At 49.9% G+C, this 16,502-nt stretch overlaps 1 protein-coding gene across 1 annotated transcript in view; it reads left to right on the forward strand.

Annotated features, from left to right (window-relative positions):
- Positions 1-16,502, forward strand: part of LOC120843884 — a 146,720-nt gene that overhangs the window by 28,778 nt on the left and 101,440 nt on the right. The window lies entirely within an intron of this gene.

A 16,502-nucleotide genomic window follows, 5' to 3' on the forward strand; every position in this document is an offset into this window, starting at 1 on the left:
TTTTTTTTATTTATTTGCTTGGATAAGAAACGTGTCACAAAATGAACTTTCCACGAGCATAATTTATAAAGAAACGTTTTAGCAAAACATTTACGTCCCGAGACAGCATTACAAATTAATAGCGATTAATTAAGATACATCCTTAAAAGTGTACTCCGGCGATTTTCGAGCTGTCTCAACTAACTATATTTTCGGAATCACCGGCCTTTATGCCTTCCGGTATGCTATTTAGTATCGCGAAATTCAGACTAGTTTTTGTGGAAACGATGCCAAAACCAACATTCAAATATACCCGCGCTCTTTGATACCGTGACGTCAGGGGAAGGCAGGCTCGCAGGTTGAGCAGGCAGTCTGAAATGGGCTATGCCGAGCATTTGTTTCGTGATGATGCGCGGGTCCTGGAGCGAGCTTTCGAAGCATTCATTCTGACACCATGAAAGTGCTTGTAATTGTTTGATGTTCCGAGGGTCCGTGCCGCCCGTGCCTTGAAGGTATGGGCGGAGTGAGCGAGGCCGTGACCGACATGTATCAAACCAGCAAACACTTTAATCCCGAGGATCAACTAATTATTTCCGAAGACAGGGGGCGTCACAGAGTGGTGGCAGATAATTCATACCAAGAATAGGTGGCAACCTGTACATCTCCCCCCTTTAAGAAAGATGGAAGGTGGAAGCAGTTCGCAAAATTTAAGTTCACAAATTCAAACGAGCCGGCGGAGTAACACGTCGGCATCTGCGAGTTCTCACAACACCATCGCTGTCCCTTGGGACTGGGACCGGATCCGTGGCCGGCCGCGGCTCTGTCGGGCTTGCAGGTTGTCGTGGTGAACCAGGAACGTCGACGTGCTGCGCTGGCTCAGGTAGATCCTGAAGTTGTTCTCCCTCACCGGAAACGCACGAGGTGGCGACGGTCCCGTTGATGAGCGCCACCGCGTTCAGTTTCGACAACGTAAAGGCCCATTCACACTCTTGCGACCGACTTCGACCGAGAGAGACCAGACCGGTTTTTAAGCCTTTTGCGACTTCTTGGGACCGGATGCGGTGCAGCGGAGCTGGTCCTAAGAAGTCGCAAGAGGCTTAAAAACCGGTCTGGTCCCTCTCGGTCGTACTCGGTTGCAAGAGTGTGAACGGGCCTTAACACCGTGGTCGCTGAGTAGGACTCAACACCGTTGCCCGCACTTGTTCAGGTCTCACACAGACCTGCTCACCGGCTCCAAGTGAAGGCAGGTTCCTCACCGCTCGACGTCAGTTCTAGTCTGCTATCTGTTGTTTCTTGTAGGATACATCTCTGCTGGCGACCTCATCTCTCGGAGGCCAGTTTTGACTGAACTGTTCTTTCTTCTTTGGAACCCGAGTTCTCAGCTGCCTTCCCAGTAATAGCTGGGCAGGACTGAAGCCGTTCATTCCCGGTGTGTCCCTGTAGCTGAGAGGCGCTAGATGATGGTCCTCTGCTTGCGGAACAAGTCTTTTACTGTCCGGATAATTCCTTCTGCCTCTACATTCAATTGCGCGAAGTGAGGACTGCTTGTCACACACTCAAAAGCATAGAGAGTCGCGAAGGATGCAAACTCCCGAGATGAGAATGGTGGACCATTATCGGTTCTGACCCGTTGTGGAATTCCATGGCGAGCGAACATGCTCTTGAGTATGTCGGTAACAACTTGCGCTGTCGTGCTTCTCCGGTTGTTGCGATAGGCCTTGGTCAAAGTCACGTTCCTTCCTTTCTCCCCTTCTTACCCCCCCCCCCCCCCCCCCGGTGGGTGTGTACATCTAATTGAACGACGGCGACGGGCCATCTAGGCCGTCAACGACTGGCTACCTCGCCCGGCGCCATGTTGACGTCGCGACACCAGGACGAAAAATTAAGCCGCCTAATTACCAAAGGGAAGCGGAGACCGCGACGAGCAAGATTTCGAGCGGCGGCGCCAACTGTGGAGATCAGACCTCGGACACAATGGACGGGGCAAGCTCCCGATGTGGACTTCCGCGAAGGACGACCATTCCTCGAACAGTTCGTATTATCGTCTGCCGCCTAGTGGAGCCATCACAATCCGTCTGCTGCGACATTGTGTGGGTGTGTGTGTATGTGCGTGCTCGATGGGTGAACCGGGGTGGAGCCAGGCTTTGTAACGTTTGTTGGCAGCTCGGCGACCATTGGCTGCCAACCGCTGGGGCACCGAACAGCGACCTTGTAAAAGGAGCGAACAAGATGTCGCAAAGGTGCTCTTGGACGATGTTGATACTTCTGTAAATATGTATTAAGCAGAGTTTATTGTGAGAGACCCTCCCGTTTCGTGATCTTCCTGCCCATGGAGTCGTCCTGTGGTTCCTGTCCTGGCCTGGCCCTGCCTGATCCGGCCTGGGAACTCCTCGTTCGGAACAAGGGTCAATATCTCCGGAAAGCGAGAGTAGTAGTCCACCACTAGGGTGAAAGTTTGTCCATTGAGGTAGAAAAGGTCCATGCCCGGAATTTCCCACGGACGACGAGGAAAACCGGTGGGAATTAACGGTTCTGCCAAGTTCACACGTGTAGACGCACATTGTTCGCAGTTGGTGACCACAGAGGATCTCGTCAGTTATGCCGGGTCACCATACCGATTCACCAGCCCGAGCTTTGATGCGATTTATGCCTTGGAGTCCCTCGAGTATCAGCTTCAGCACTGCCGGCCGTAGCGAAGGGGGGATGACTAAGCAAGCACCTTTCAAGAGAAGACCGTCACAGACGGAGAGTTCCTCCATCACCGGAATGAAAATACAGCGCAAACAGAACGACGGACCAGTAGAAGAGTATACACACAGACAAAGCGCAGACTTGCAACTGAAATTTGATAAGAAAAACATGAAGGCCGCGGAAAAACCCGAACAATCCACCGCAGGACGAGGGAAATAACGGAGGAATTTTACATATCACGGTGTGGGGAGGGTACGTGTGTCAGCGCCCCCTCTGTGGCCCTCTATCAAAGAAAGATAAAATATCTCGACCAATGGGAACATGGTGTGTGGTGATGTGGGTGTGGTGGATTGTTCGGGTTTTTTCGCGGCCTTCATGTTTTTCTTATTAAATTTCAGTTGTAAGTCAGCGCCTTGTCTGTGTGTATACTCTTCCACAGGTCCGTCATTTTGTTTGCGCTGTTTTTTCATTCAGATGCATCACCAACTCGCCCAGATTTCTACGCTTCTACAGTTCCTCCATCACCGAAGCATACTTTCCGAGGTGCAGCGGTTAATCTGGATTTATGTGGCCACTCGCGCAGGCAATAGGAGATAAGTGCTTTGCACTCGCCATCGGAACCTTGCGCTTTCCTCACGTCCTCCAGGTTGACCGGTAGCAGTTCGGAGGTGCAGCCCACAACCTCTGTTGCGAAGAGCTCCAGAGTGTTCAAGGGACAGGATGCCTTCGAAGGGATCCGTGACAAGGTATCCGCTGTAGCCAGGACCTTTCCAGGCACGTTGTACAACTGGAACTGGTAGCGCATGGTCTTGAGCCTTACCTTCTGCACCCGTGGAGGTAGAGCGTCAAGCTCCATTTTGCCAAACAGTGAAACGAGCGGTTGGTCATCCGTCTCCACATTAAAGTTGATGCCGCGGACGAGCTCGTCGAACCGCTGGGTAGACACCGTCGCCAAGGCCTCCTTTACCAGTCGCCTTCGCCTCGCGGTCGACGACAGTCGACCGCGAGGCGAAGGCGACTGGTCGGCATTCTCCCGATGGCTGCGTCTGCAGCAAGACGACGCCAAGTCCAAAAGAACTTGCGTCCGCTGAAACCGTTGTGGCATACACCAGGTGGTACTTGGCCATGTACCGGTCTGACGTGAGCAGCTCCTTGATCTTGGTAAACGCTGCCTTCTGCTCATGCTGCCAAGTTCAATTTGTAGATTTATTCAGGAGAACTCGTATTAACGCGCGCTTTGTCTTACCTGCCTTGATTTGCCTTGCCTAGCCTTTGCTTTGACTTGTTTTCCCTCGCTTAGCTTTGCTTTGCCTTGATTGTCTTGCGCTTTGACTTGCCTAGCCTTGCTTTGCTTATCTTTGCCTTGCTTGGCTTTTCCTTTAAAGGGGTACTCCACCGATTTTTTGAGCTACCTCAACTAACTATATTTTCTGACTCCCCGGCCTTTACTCTCTCCGGTATGCTATTCAGAATCGCGAAATTCATAATAGTTATTGCGAAATCGGCAAATGAAAATGATGCAAAAACCAACATTCAAATATACGCGCGCTTTTCAGGGCCGTGACGTCAGTGGCAGGCAGGCTTGCCAGTCGAGCAAGCAGCCAAAAAATAGAATATGCCGATCATTTGCTCCCTGCTGGAGCGCGGGTACTGCAGCGAGCTTCCCAAGCATTCATTTGACACCATGAAACTCCTTCGAATCAGTTTAAAACAAAATCTACAGCCCAAAGAGTGAACCCCTGCCTTCCACTGACGTCACTTTTTCACTGTTGCCAGTAGAGACTTCGAGCTTGAAAAACACGGCGAGGACCAAAACTGTAAATTCAATAACTTCGCGAAAAAACAATATTTTGACCTAATATTTGGGATACTATTTTCGCGATGTTGGTTGGTTAGTTTAGCAAAATTTCAAGCAAATCGGAGACAATGAAAAAATCGGTGGAGTAGCCCTTTAATTGCCTTGCCTCGCCTAGCTTTATGCCTTGCCTAGCTTTGCCCTTAATTTTGCGCGCCCGGCATCTCTAAGGGAACTACTCTGGTTGTATGTGGTCACCTGATTTTATGACGTCACGGAGTTTTCTGCCTAGCACACGCCACCGCGAATGAGGCTGAGAGGATTCCGTAACCACTTTTGCTGTAAATACATATATATTGTGAGGGTGTTTAATGAGATTACTACAATGGCAATGAATGGCCAAAAGGGAACTGTTCCGCCGGTTGAGTGTGATCCAAATCTCCCTCGGTCGACCAGGCGCGTGCCCCGCGCCCGTGCCGACACTTCTCCTTTATCTTCCTCACAATACCCCCGGGGGGCTGAAGTGCCGGTCATCCGGCACGTTGGTATTGGTTGTTGGGTTTAGGTTTGGCGGTGGTAGCGCTTCATACGGGCCACATGGACAATGTCCGTGGACCTGGAGCGATGGTCGCGGGGAGGCTGGACTGGGACGACCTGGTAGTTGGTTGCAGAAAGGCGGCGGACTACCCGATATGGTCCGACAAACTTGCGCATTAGTTTCGCCGATCGGCCCAGTTGGCGGAGAGGGGTTGCCAGTAAAATCTCGTCACCGATGTTGTACGAGACGTTAGGATGGCTCTCTGCATGACGGAGTTGATGGTGGTGCTGTGATCTCAGAGTCTGGAAGTGGGCGATTCGACGGGCATCTTCAGCTCGACCACTGACATCTGAAGTGTAGGCATGCTGAGAGAGGTCGGGTGCACACGGCAAAATTGTGTCCAAAGTTGTCAGGGGATCACGGGCGTACAAAAGGTAATATGGTGAGAATCCTGTGGTAGCGTGGCGTGCGGTATTGTACGCGTAAGTGACGAATGGTAAGACCGTGTCCCAGTTGGTGTGGCTCTCGGTAACGTACATTGAAAGCATGGTAACTAATGTGTGGTTTAGACGCTCCGTCAGTCCGTTAGATTGAGGATGGTAGGCGCTGGTTATGTTGTGAATAGTGGTAGCCAGGTGAAGAACCTCCGCGAGAACCTTGGAAAGGAACGGGGTGCCCCGGTCACTGACGATAGTCTGTGGAGCGCCATGGCGTAGAACAATAAAGTGGAGAAAGAAGTCAGCCACTTCTTGTGCACTTGCTGTGGGCACAGCTTTCGTTTCTGCATAACGAGTGAGATGATCGATGGCCACAATTATCCAGCGGTTTTTCGTGGCGGAGGCAGGAAAAGGTCCCAAAAAGTCAATACCGATCCGTTGAAAAGGGGTTTCGGGTGGCGGTATGGGTCGTAGAGGGCCGGGTGGTGCGGTGGTAGGGCTTTTGCTCATCTGGCAGAGGTGGCATGCGCGTACGTATTTGCTGATGGATCGATGCATCCCATTCCAAAAGAAACGGTCGCGAACTCTAAAGTATGTCCTCGAAAAGCCAAGGTGGCCAGCAGTAGGGTCATCATGGTTGGCCCTCAGCACGTCTTGTTGTAGATTGCGAGGAACAACGAGAAGCCATGGGCGTCCATGAGGTTCGTAATTACGTCGATATAGGATTCCGTTAAGGAGAGTGAAAAGGCGTGCGCGCTGTTCCACCCGTCGAGCGGGGTGGGGGAGCGTACCTTTTAGGTAGCGGATGATGGGCTCTAATGTCGGATCGGACTGTTGAGCGTCGGCGATGTCGACGTGGTCGAGGGTGGCTGTGGTGTTTAGGTGGTGTATGGGATGCTGAAGGGCAGACACAGCGGGGAGGGGACATCGTGAGAGCCCATCTGCGTCTAGGTGTCGCTTGCCCGATTTATAGATGACAGTAAAGTCGTGTTCCTGTAGCTTTAACGACCAACGTCCGAGACGGCCTGATGAATCTTTAAGCGTAGTAAGCCAACAGAGGGCATGATGGTCAGTGACAATGCGGAAGTGGATACCATATAGGTAGGGGCGAAATTTGGCGATCGCCCACACGACCGCAAGGCATTCACGTTCTGTGATAGTATAGTTGCGTTCCGCTTTTGTAAGGGTACGGCTTGCGTAAGCGACGACGTGTTCTTTACCGTGGACGTTTTGTGCAAGAACTGCGCCAAGGCCGTGCCCACTTGCATCTGTTCGTAACTCGGTGCTGGCACCCTGGACGAAGTGGCCAAGGGCAGGAACAGACGTCAGCGCAGACTTAAGAGAGTGAAAGGCTCTGGCTTGGGAAGGGCTCCATTCAAACTTAGTATTGCCGCGAAGCAGCATGTTGAGAGGTTCGGCAATATGTGAAAATCCCGGAATGAATCGTCGAAAATAGGTACAAAGTCCGAGAAAAGCACGAACCTGTTTAAGTCCCTTCGGTTCGGGAAAGTCAGAAACAGCCTGGATCTTGCTAGGGCCTGGACGTATTCCATCGGAACTAACGAGGTGGCCAAGAATTCTGATTTGCTTCGCTCCAAATACGCACTTGCTTGAATTTAGTTGCAAAGTAGCTCTGGTGAAGCAGTCCAAAACCTGTCGTAGCCGATGCAAGTGTTCGTCGAATGTCGTCGAAAATACAACAACGTCGTCAAGATAGCATAAGCACACATTCCAAGTGAGACCACGAAGGAGGGTGTCCATCATTCTTTCGAACGTTGCTGGGGCATTGCAAAGTCCGAAGGGCATATCATTGAAGTGATAGAGGCCACTAGGGGTTATGAATGCGGTTTTAGGTTTGTCGGCGTTGCCTACAGGTATTTGCCAGTAGCCACTTCTGAGGTCCATGGAAGAAAAGAAGGAGGATCCTTGAAGAGCATCAAGCATGTCGTCGATTCGGGGCAGGGGATATGCGTCCTTTCGTGTTACAGTGTTGAGGCGTCGATAATCTACACAGAATCGCCATGATCCGTCTTGTTTCTTGACCAGGACCACAGGGGAGGACCATGGGCTAGACGAATGTTCGATGACTTTCTTTTGGAGCATATCTGTGACGTGTTGTTGTATGACGGCACGCTCTGCAGGGGAAACCCTGTAGGGTCGACTTTTTACTGGAGGGGCGTCAGCTGTGTCAATAGTGTGATGTACGAAGGAGGTTGTCGGAAGGGTATGGTTCTCGAAGTCAAACAAAGTTTCGTATGTTCCTAGTAGGTGGGTCAGCGCTTTCTGTTGTTCGTCTGGGAGGTCCGGGTCGATCATGTTTCTAATGTGGTGAAAAGGATCTTGATTGGAAGGAAGGCAGGATGGGCTATGAGAAACACCGTCAGACAATGAAGCGATGTTGTCTTCCTGATACATCCTTAACGTAGCAATATGGCTTCCTAGTGGAATAATCTGTTGTTGGCGAGAAGCATTTGTAATATAGAGGTGAACTTTGTCTTGTTTTATGGTGACAATAGAGAAGGGCACAGCAATCCCCTTTTTGGTGAAGAGGGATAAGGATGGTTCGAGAAGGCCGGTGGTTCCTGGAAATGGTTGGTCAGTCGTAAGTGCTGCGAAAATGACAGATAACGGAGGCAGGAACACATCCTGGACTTCGCGCAAGTTAACGGCGGGATGCTCTGCTAACTCGACAGAAGGGTCAAAAGAATTAAGGTGTAACTCACGGCTGGCGCAATCGATTAGGGCGTCTGTTGACGCCAGGAAGTCCGATCCTAAAATGACATCGGCTGCGCAGTCCGGAAGTACGGCAAATAAAATAACATAGCGAGTTCCAGCGATGAGGACTGATAGGGTTGCACATCCCAGTGACTGGCAGATAGCTCCATTTCCGAGACGCAAGAAATGTGCACGTGCTGGAGTTAAGACGGCATGTAGGCGTCGGCGGATGCCTTCAGAAATACAGGATGTAGCGGCCCCAGTGTCCACCAAAGCAGAGAATGTTTCGCCGGCAATTTCAACGTTAACGGTCGTAGGTCCAAGAGCTGGAGGATTTACTGCAAAATGCGACTGTGCAGCCTGACCTCCGGTTTGGCCGCAGGCTGCCTCGCCTAGTTTGACGTCAGGGTGGGAGCTGTAGCGTTGTTGAACGGCGAAACTGAACGGCGGCGGGCGGGATAGGGGGAAGGCGATCTGCTGCGGCGGTTTCCAGCTGTTGGAAGCGGACTTCCATCGCGGCGGTCGTTGGAAGTGTGGGTGTCGTTGCAGTAGTAAGATGGCGTTCCACGCTGAAAAGTTTCTTGGCTAATCCTGCGGCGACAATAGCGGGTGACGTGTCCGGGAGCACGGCAGTAGAAACATATTGGCCGGTTGTCATCTGTTCGCCAGAGGTCAGCTCAGCGCTGCGGTCCGTAGGAGCGTGAAGGGGGTCTCTCGTGCGTGTGGAAAGGGGCGGTGTAGCGCTGCTGCATCGGCTGGATAGGGCAGAGAGGGGAGAACGCTGGAGTGGCAGGTGAAGCAGGTGCGTAGGCGCACGAAACCGAGGTGGGCGGCTGCAAAGCTGCACGGAGTTCTTTTTGCACCACTTTTTGAATGGTTTCTGGCTCGATGGCACATCCAGAGGCGTCGTCAGTCAAGCTTGATGGGTTAAAATATCTCCGCAGTTCGTCGCGGATGATGGTCCGGATGAGTTGCGGGAGGTTCAGGTTGGAAACGGGGCTGAGGGAAACTTCAGGAAGGCGTTCGAAAGGCGCCTTGTTGATCCGGGAGCTCTGCATTTCTTCGTACGTTTTACATTCTGATACGAGTCGCTGTACGGTTACGGGTGTTTTCGGGGCTACAACAGAGAAGAGTTCCTGGGACAGACCTTTAAATAGGTGTCGGATCTTATCCTCCTCGGACATTTGCTCATCCACTCGTCGGCAGAGACGAAGGACGTCTTCGATGTAACTTGTGGAAGTCTCGGTTGCAGCTTGGAAGCGGTGTGATAGCTTTTCTTTTGCCTGTTGTTGCGGCTCTCCGGCTTGCGGAACGCTTCTGAAAACGATGTTTTGAAGCCATCCCATGAGTTGATGTCGTCTTCGTGGTTGTCAAACCACTGAAAGGCTGTGTCTTTTAGGAAGAACACTACGTTCGCCAGCTTATGGGAGTCATCCCAACGGTTATGAGCGCTTACGCGGTCGTAGTGTTTCAGCCAGTCATCGACGTCGCCTGGGGGGGGAGCCGCTGAAGGTTGGAGGGTCCCGCTGGTGGTTTTTCACGTAGTTGGGAGGTGGCCGTGAGGGTTCACTTGGTGCAGTTTGTTGTTCGTCTGGCATGGCGACGGTAGTGGTGCGCCCGCTTCGAAGCTCCAGAGCACGCCTTGGGGTGGCCGACCACGAAGAGGTAGGAGAACTCAAGCACCTCCACCACTTGTGAGGGTGTTTAATGAGATTACTACAATGGCAATGAATGGCCAAAAGGGAACTGTTCCGCCGGTTGAGTGTGATCCAAATCTCCCTCGGTCGACCAGGCGCGTGCCCCGCACCCGTGCCGACACTTCTCCTTTATCTTCCTCACAATATATATATATGAACGAATATGTGCAGATGAATGAACCGTACTTAATCCAATGAATTAAAGAATCCAAGTTTTCAGGAACCCGCCGAAAGCCAAAAAACGGCGGAGCCAGGATTTGAACTCTGGGCCTCCCAATGTCCGGTCGGGTGTGCTAACCACTCCACCACTCCACCTTGGCTTTCTGGCGTTTCCTACCTGTCTTATTAATGCACAAGAAACGAAATGTATCCAATCGGAGGTGTTCTGAAAACACACGCCGCCGCGTGGAACGCGGTACGACGCTTAGTGTCACGTGGTACGTGCTCGTTTGTGCTCCAGAAATCCTCCCACTGTTTGTCTCGCCCCGTGTACATATAGTAGTATTCTTTGTTTATGAGCTTTAGAGACACGGTATCATCATCATCTATATATATATATATATTCCTAGAAAATATTTTTTTTGCCATAAGTGTCACAAAAAAGGAAGAAAAACAACCAAAAAATAAAAAAGCAATAAAAAATTTAACAGCCAAAAAAAACGAAAATCGTTTACAATCCCTTGTAACGCCGAATTAGAGCGCAGCTCCTCAGGAGGAGGGAAAGGTACGGAGAGGAGGTCATGCCCCTCCTCCTCATCCGTACCCTCCTCTCCCCCTCCCCTCCCATTTAGCAGGAAACTTTTCTGATAAATTTTCCCGCTATATTTAGCGGGGAAATTTACCCATAATGCAAAGCGCGGTGACGTCACTCGTGACGTCATTGTGGGAAACGTCCCGTAATGCAACGCGCGGTTATTCCGACGGTGATGTTGCTCAAGCCGGAAACGGGCGCCTAAGAGCTGCGCTTTGAAAAGAAAAAAAAAAGTCTGTTCGCAATTTAGTGTCGCTTTAAACAATTTTAGTTAAAAAATAAAAGCTGCATGTTCAGAATGGCAGGATGTTGATTTCGTCCTCCCACGCTTGCCAAGGGATAGTGATGTAGTGATGTAGTGAAGCAACTCGCTCGATGCCGCGGCGTTCCTCACAGGACAGCACTAGAAAGGGGCGGACAGGTAAGGTCGAAAGAAAAGGCGTCGTCGCGTATAGATTTACCTTCGTAATGAGTTCTTTTGACACCTATTGACACCCACATGTTTTACCATTTAACCATCGGGCGTCGCCATTTTAAGAGATCAAAGCAAAAATGGCAAAGAGACGACAGGAGACGAAGTCGGCGCGTTGACGTCACGACAGAGCCACTTCCTGAATTTGATGTTTACATTTCGAGCCCAGCGTCGTCGTGCACAAGCTACGTTCGTACATAATATGTTTCATTCATGTTATAAAAATTCAACTTTTGCAACCTCAGTATTTCTGCATATTCACCCATCGATGACGTCGCGGCACGTGTTCAGAACAACGATCGCAAGGAGTTGTCTGGTTGGAGAGGAGGTCCTGCTTTTTTTTTTTTTAACCGGATTTTCGCCCTAAAAGATCTGTTTTCACGTTGCAATTGTTATGACACCATACTGAAACGCTTAGGGCAGTAAAATATGTAAATTTTGGGGTGTCAGTGTCCCTTTAAAGGTGCGCTCAGATGCTTTTTGTAGAGGCTTTTTTATACGTTTGTTGGGCTTTAATCAATTAAACTGGCCACTTATAGATGGCAAGACGTCCTAGTAAACTCACAGCAATGGAAATACACGGGCACTATTTTTCTTGGGGAGGGGGGGGAGGGGGGGGACAGCATGAGCACGAGCATCCTGGGGCTCCATCACATATATAAAAATTTACCAATGAAAATAGTTGATTGCGTGGAGACTACGAACTTTACTAATATTGTTCTTTTTAGGCGAAATGTGCTTATCTTTTGAAGAAAAAATAAGTCAAATCTTTGGCTGTAGGAGACGTAATACAGCAATAATTGTTTGAAAACGCCGTCTGACGGCGCCCCCTGCTGTCTGCTCCAAAGCGCAGAAAGAGGGGCATGTCACGGTCCTTGATTATATGTTTCATAGGGAAATCGACTGCCCATGAGTGTAATTTCGTTTGTTCTTTTTATGTAGAACTACGTCATTCTCCGCGCTTAGAAGGGGGTGCGAAGTAGCCAGTCAATATCACGAAAAAGCTTGGTCACGGGTGTGATGTCTCTCTCGAGTATAAGTCAGGTGACGTCCGGTCACGTGATATATACACCAATTCGTTTCCCGCTAAATTTGACGGGAGAATCGATGTCATGTGATCTCACGCCACGTGACCTATGCACCAACTCGATTTCCCGGCTAAATTTATCGGAAAAGTTTATGTCGCGACATGGTGTCACGTGATAATAGACGAATCGTTTCCCCACTAAATTTGGCGAGGAACTTGATGTCACTTGACCCGACGTCATGTGACAATAGACAAATCGTTTCCCCACTAAATTTAGCAAGAAAATTGACACGTGACCAAGTCACCAGTTATGTTCCCTTACCAAATTTGGCTGGAAAATTAATATCAGATGGCCTGACTTCACGTGACCTATACACCAATTTGGTTTCCATGACGGTGAAATTTACGTCATGTGACCTCACGTCGCGTGACCCATACACCAATTCAGTTTCCCTACTAAATTTGGTGGAACAATTGATATCACGTGACATGAGGTCCCGTGATATATACACCAATTCAGTTTCCCGCTAATTTTGGCGAGGAATTTGTTGTCACGTAACCTCACGTCGCGTGAACTATGCACACATTCGATTTCCCCACGAAATTTAGTCTCTTGACATAAATGTTCCTCCAACTTAGGTGAAACCTGATTTTGTATTTGGTCCCCTATTGAGAATGACATTTCGACCCTGATGTGTTATGGGAACCTCTAAGCGTTTCAGACTCCTTCAGCCTATCCAACCCCTTCAAACCTTTAAACCCCTTCAGCCCTTCAGACAATTCAACCTCTCAGACCCCCTCAGCCCTTCAGTCCTTTAGATGCAAAAGTGACTGTGAACCATAGACCAAAAATGCAGTTTAAAACGTTATTGGAAATTCATTTGAGTACGTTTTTCTTGCATGTTGTAACTCGTAAAGACGATAACAACCAACGTTTTCTAAAACCCGCCCGCCCGACCTGCAAGCAGTTCTAAACAAAAGCGAACAGACCAAATGGGGACAACCTACTTCTTTGTCTCAAAAATATCTTTTTAGGTACTCACGATGCCGCTGGGTAAATTCCTGAGATGTGCGGTGGTTCAACTAATAAAACCGAGTAGGTGCACTACACGCACTGATATACACTACCAGTGAGCACGTTTAGCATAAACCACGAACGCGCAGCCATCTGTCGCCGCCGCTGAGATATCCTGAACACGGTCACAATGTCGTCTCCGGCGTCTTTTTCGCTCGCTGGACACTTGGGAAAGCAACGGACGAAGAGGCTCAAGAAACAGGGCATTGAGAGACCTTCTTGATCCGCACTCCCAGGGCTCTAGAAGATAGGTCCCACACATAGGACGGGAAGCCGACACTGAGCGTCCGTTCATTGTTGTGCATTTAGCTTGCACTCGTTGACGGAGAAAAAACAGGGCGACCAGCTTATGACAAAGGCGGCTTTTCGACAGACAAAAACAAGTTATCTATACAAACAAACAAAAAAACGACCCCCTCCCATACTCCCCACGCTCCCTCTTTTCCTCTTTGAGCGAGTACTTGGCAAAGAAAAACAGTGCAAGGGGGACAGGGCGGAAACTAGGAAAGCTGAAGTGGAAAAAAGCGACTTCCTTTTCATGACGGTCTTGTTCGTGCGCGCCCTTTTCCACTTCGCTATGGCCGCGTTAACCAAGGCCACGACGGGCGGGGACGGGGGAACACCTCCTCAGTTCCCGAAATCTCGTCGCAGCCGCCCGATACAAAACGACCAAGCGGCTTCCCCGACGTATAATCCTGAAGGGCCATGGGGGGATCGGTTGCCGAGTGGGCTAAAGCGCACACCCAGCTCGACGCGCGTGGAGCGAGAGCTCGCGCTGCAGAACCCAGGGATCCTGGGTTCGAGCCCCACCCCCACCCCTGCCCGTTTCGATCTGGATGAGCATCGTACCGGCGTGCGGTCGTGTATCACTACTGCGTGAGCGCGTTAAAGACCCCAGGTTAGCAGTCGTACTGCACTAGCGAAATTGCTCATCTACAGTGTAAACCAGTGTCGCCTTTACTGGCAGACCGACCTTACGCTGTATAAATCACTAAAACGTCCAATTTGACTTTTGACTTTGACTTGCCATGTGATCTCTCCCACAGACCCGTTAAAACGATTTTGATGGGTGCTGTGGTTTCACGGCAAGGATTGGGACAGACCACACAGGCCTCTAAAAAAACTATGGCGGGTCTCTTACACCTTTTACGAATCCTTAAAGGGTACGTCAGGCCCATTACAAAACTTTCGCGAACATCTCAAAGCCCTCAAAAATTTCTTGATGGTTACGTCACAACATTTCAGAAATCCTGGTGGGCCGCATCAACGGTTTTTCAAGAGGGGACGTCAGATCACATTACATCAATGTTCTTGTCAATTTTATCGGGGAAAGCAAATTGGTGTATAGCTCACCTTAATTCAGCTCACGTGACATTATTTTTCTAGCAAAATTTAACGGGAAAGCATAACTTTTGTCTAGGTTACGTGACATCAATTTCCCGCTAACTTTAGCGGAGAAACCTAATTGGTCTGTAGGTCTCAAGATGTCAGGTCACGCGAGTTCGCTTATACCCGAGCCACGGGCATTCACTTCTTGTGCACCCGCCATCGTCATGTGGCATGAGCCCGTCGACGTATCTTCAGCTGCCATAAACAGCCCCCCTGGAACGAACCAACAAGACACGGCCTTGTTCACTCGTTCTAGAGGTGATGGCTCCTCAGTAATACACGCTCCCCAGTGATGCACGCGCGTCAGCTGTTGCTGGCTTCACGCGGCGGTACTGTGCGTGCTTCCATTCATTCGGCGTTGGTTATGCTGACGGCGATGAAAGCAGACGGCCTTTACGCTGCGGAAGAACACTGCGGTTGAGCGATACAAGGTGCGTGGTGAGGCCCTTGCCGCATGCCTTTCAATGTGCAGAACGGGAGCAAAGAAAGTTCGATATAAGGACTTAACGCAGAAGGCTATTTTTCTCCAGCACCTCATAATTTGACGAGCCTTACACGAAAATCACTTTTTTTTTTTTTTTTGGGGGGGGGGGGGGGGGGCGGGGTATCCCGTCCGTCCTTTTTATCGGTAGCATTGTTCTATAATATCAAACTGCTGGTTGGTCCACTTCGGCGATGATATGCTTCTCTTCCAGGTCTTGCAACACCTGTTGCAGTTGCGCCTTTATGCTGACTGGCACTAGGCATTCAGCTAACACTTTGGGCGTCACTGTTGGGTCTGTACTAAGATGCAGTGTTGCGGAATGGGCACCCCCATTCCATTCCAATTCCATTCCGGGGAATTAGAGTTTGCGATAATTCAATTCCTTTCAACTCCTAAGAATGGGGACACTGGGCCCATTCCCACTCCTGGAATGGCTGAACCGTTCCATTCCATTCCTCTAATTCCTAAACGTAAAAGTTGGCACTTGACAGCTACATTCTGTTGCCGGCATAAGCACCATAAAGTTAACATTATCAAACCCATAGACATTTGCAATAAAATGCAAAATGCCTAAAAAAAGCACCGATTTTACTAAGCGGAGCACTGGTGGCACAAACTGTTTGTTTACATTGTATGCAAACATCGAGAAAGCCCCTTGATATGTCGATGCTTCTTTAAAACGTCGGTCTTTCGACCACGTGGCTCGCAACAAACAGCAAAACTTAAATCCACAAATTTTTTTGGCAAAATTTTTTGCATTTGTCTTTTAGGACATACGTGGCCAGCGTGTTTGTTTGATAACACCATAAAATTGTCCAGTTCGTGCGTGGCGCAGAAATAAGATAGATTACTGTATTCTTCAAATATCTGCACAGCAATACGGCTAGTACGCTGCTGGAGGCGACTCCATGTACAGTGGCAAGAACACATCCTCTGACAAAGTGCAACCTCTACGGCGCAGCACGAGAGACTGTATATACCATGTCACGAAACTGTCTTTCTGGAGGTCTAGTCAGTTCAGTCACGCAACAAGAGCGGTGGCGACAATCTACTTCACCTTACGATGGACCGCAACAGACAGCAAGAGAGCCATCGAAACCAATCCAGTGCCTTCTTTCTTAGTGTCGAATGACCCTGGGGCGCAGCAACGCACCGTGCGTGTAGTCCCCCTCACGGTGCTGGATTGCCTGGGGTGACTCGTAGCGTCCGCAGCGGTCCATCATGTGTGGTAGCGACTGGCCATGGGTGTGGTCAGAGCGAACCAGGTGCGTGTGAAGATGATGTGCTCCCGCTTGCACGGGGCACGAGACTGAGAGCTGGACTCGCACGAGACAGGGTCTGGACTCGATCGAAGCAGGGACCAGTTATGCTGATGTAAATAAGAGGAATTACATAAAACATGGTGTCAGAATAGAGGAACAACGAACAGTCTTCACCTGCTGCACAGAAAGG

This window comes from Ixodes scapularis, unplaced genomic scaffold, assembly GCF_016920785.2.
Source record: "Ixodes scapularis isolate PalLabHiFi unplaced genomic scaffold, ASM1692078v2 ptg000020l_1___fragment_1__unscaffolded, whole genome shotgun sequence".
NCBI classification, from domain to species: Eukaryota; Metazoa; Arthropoda; class Arachnida; order Ixodida; family Ixodidae; genus Ixodes; species Ixodes scapularis.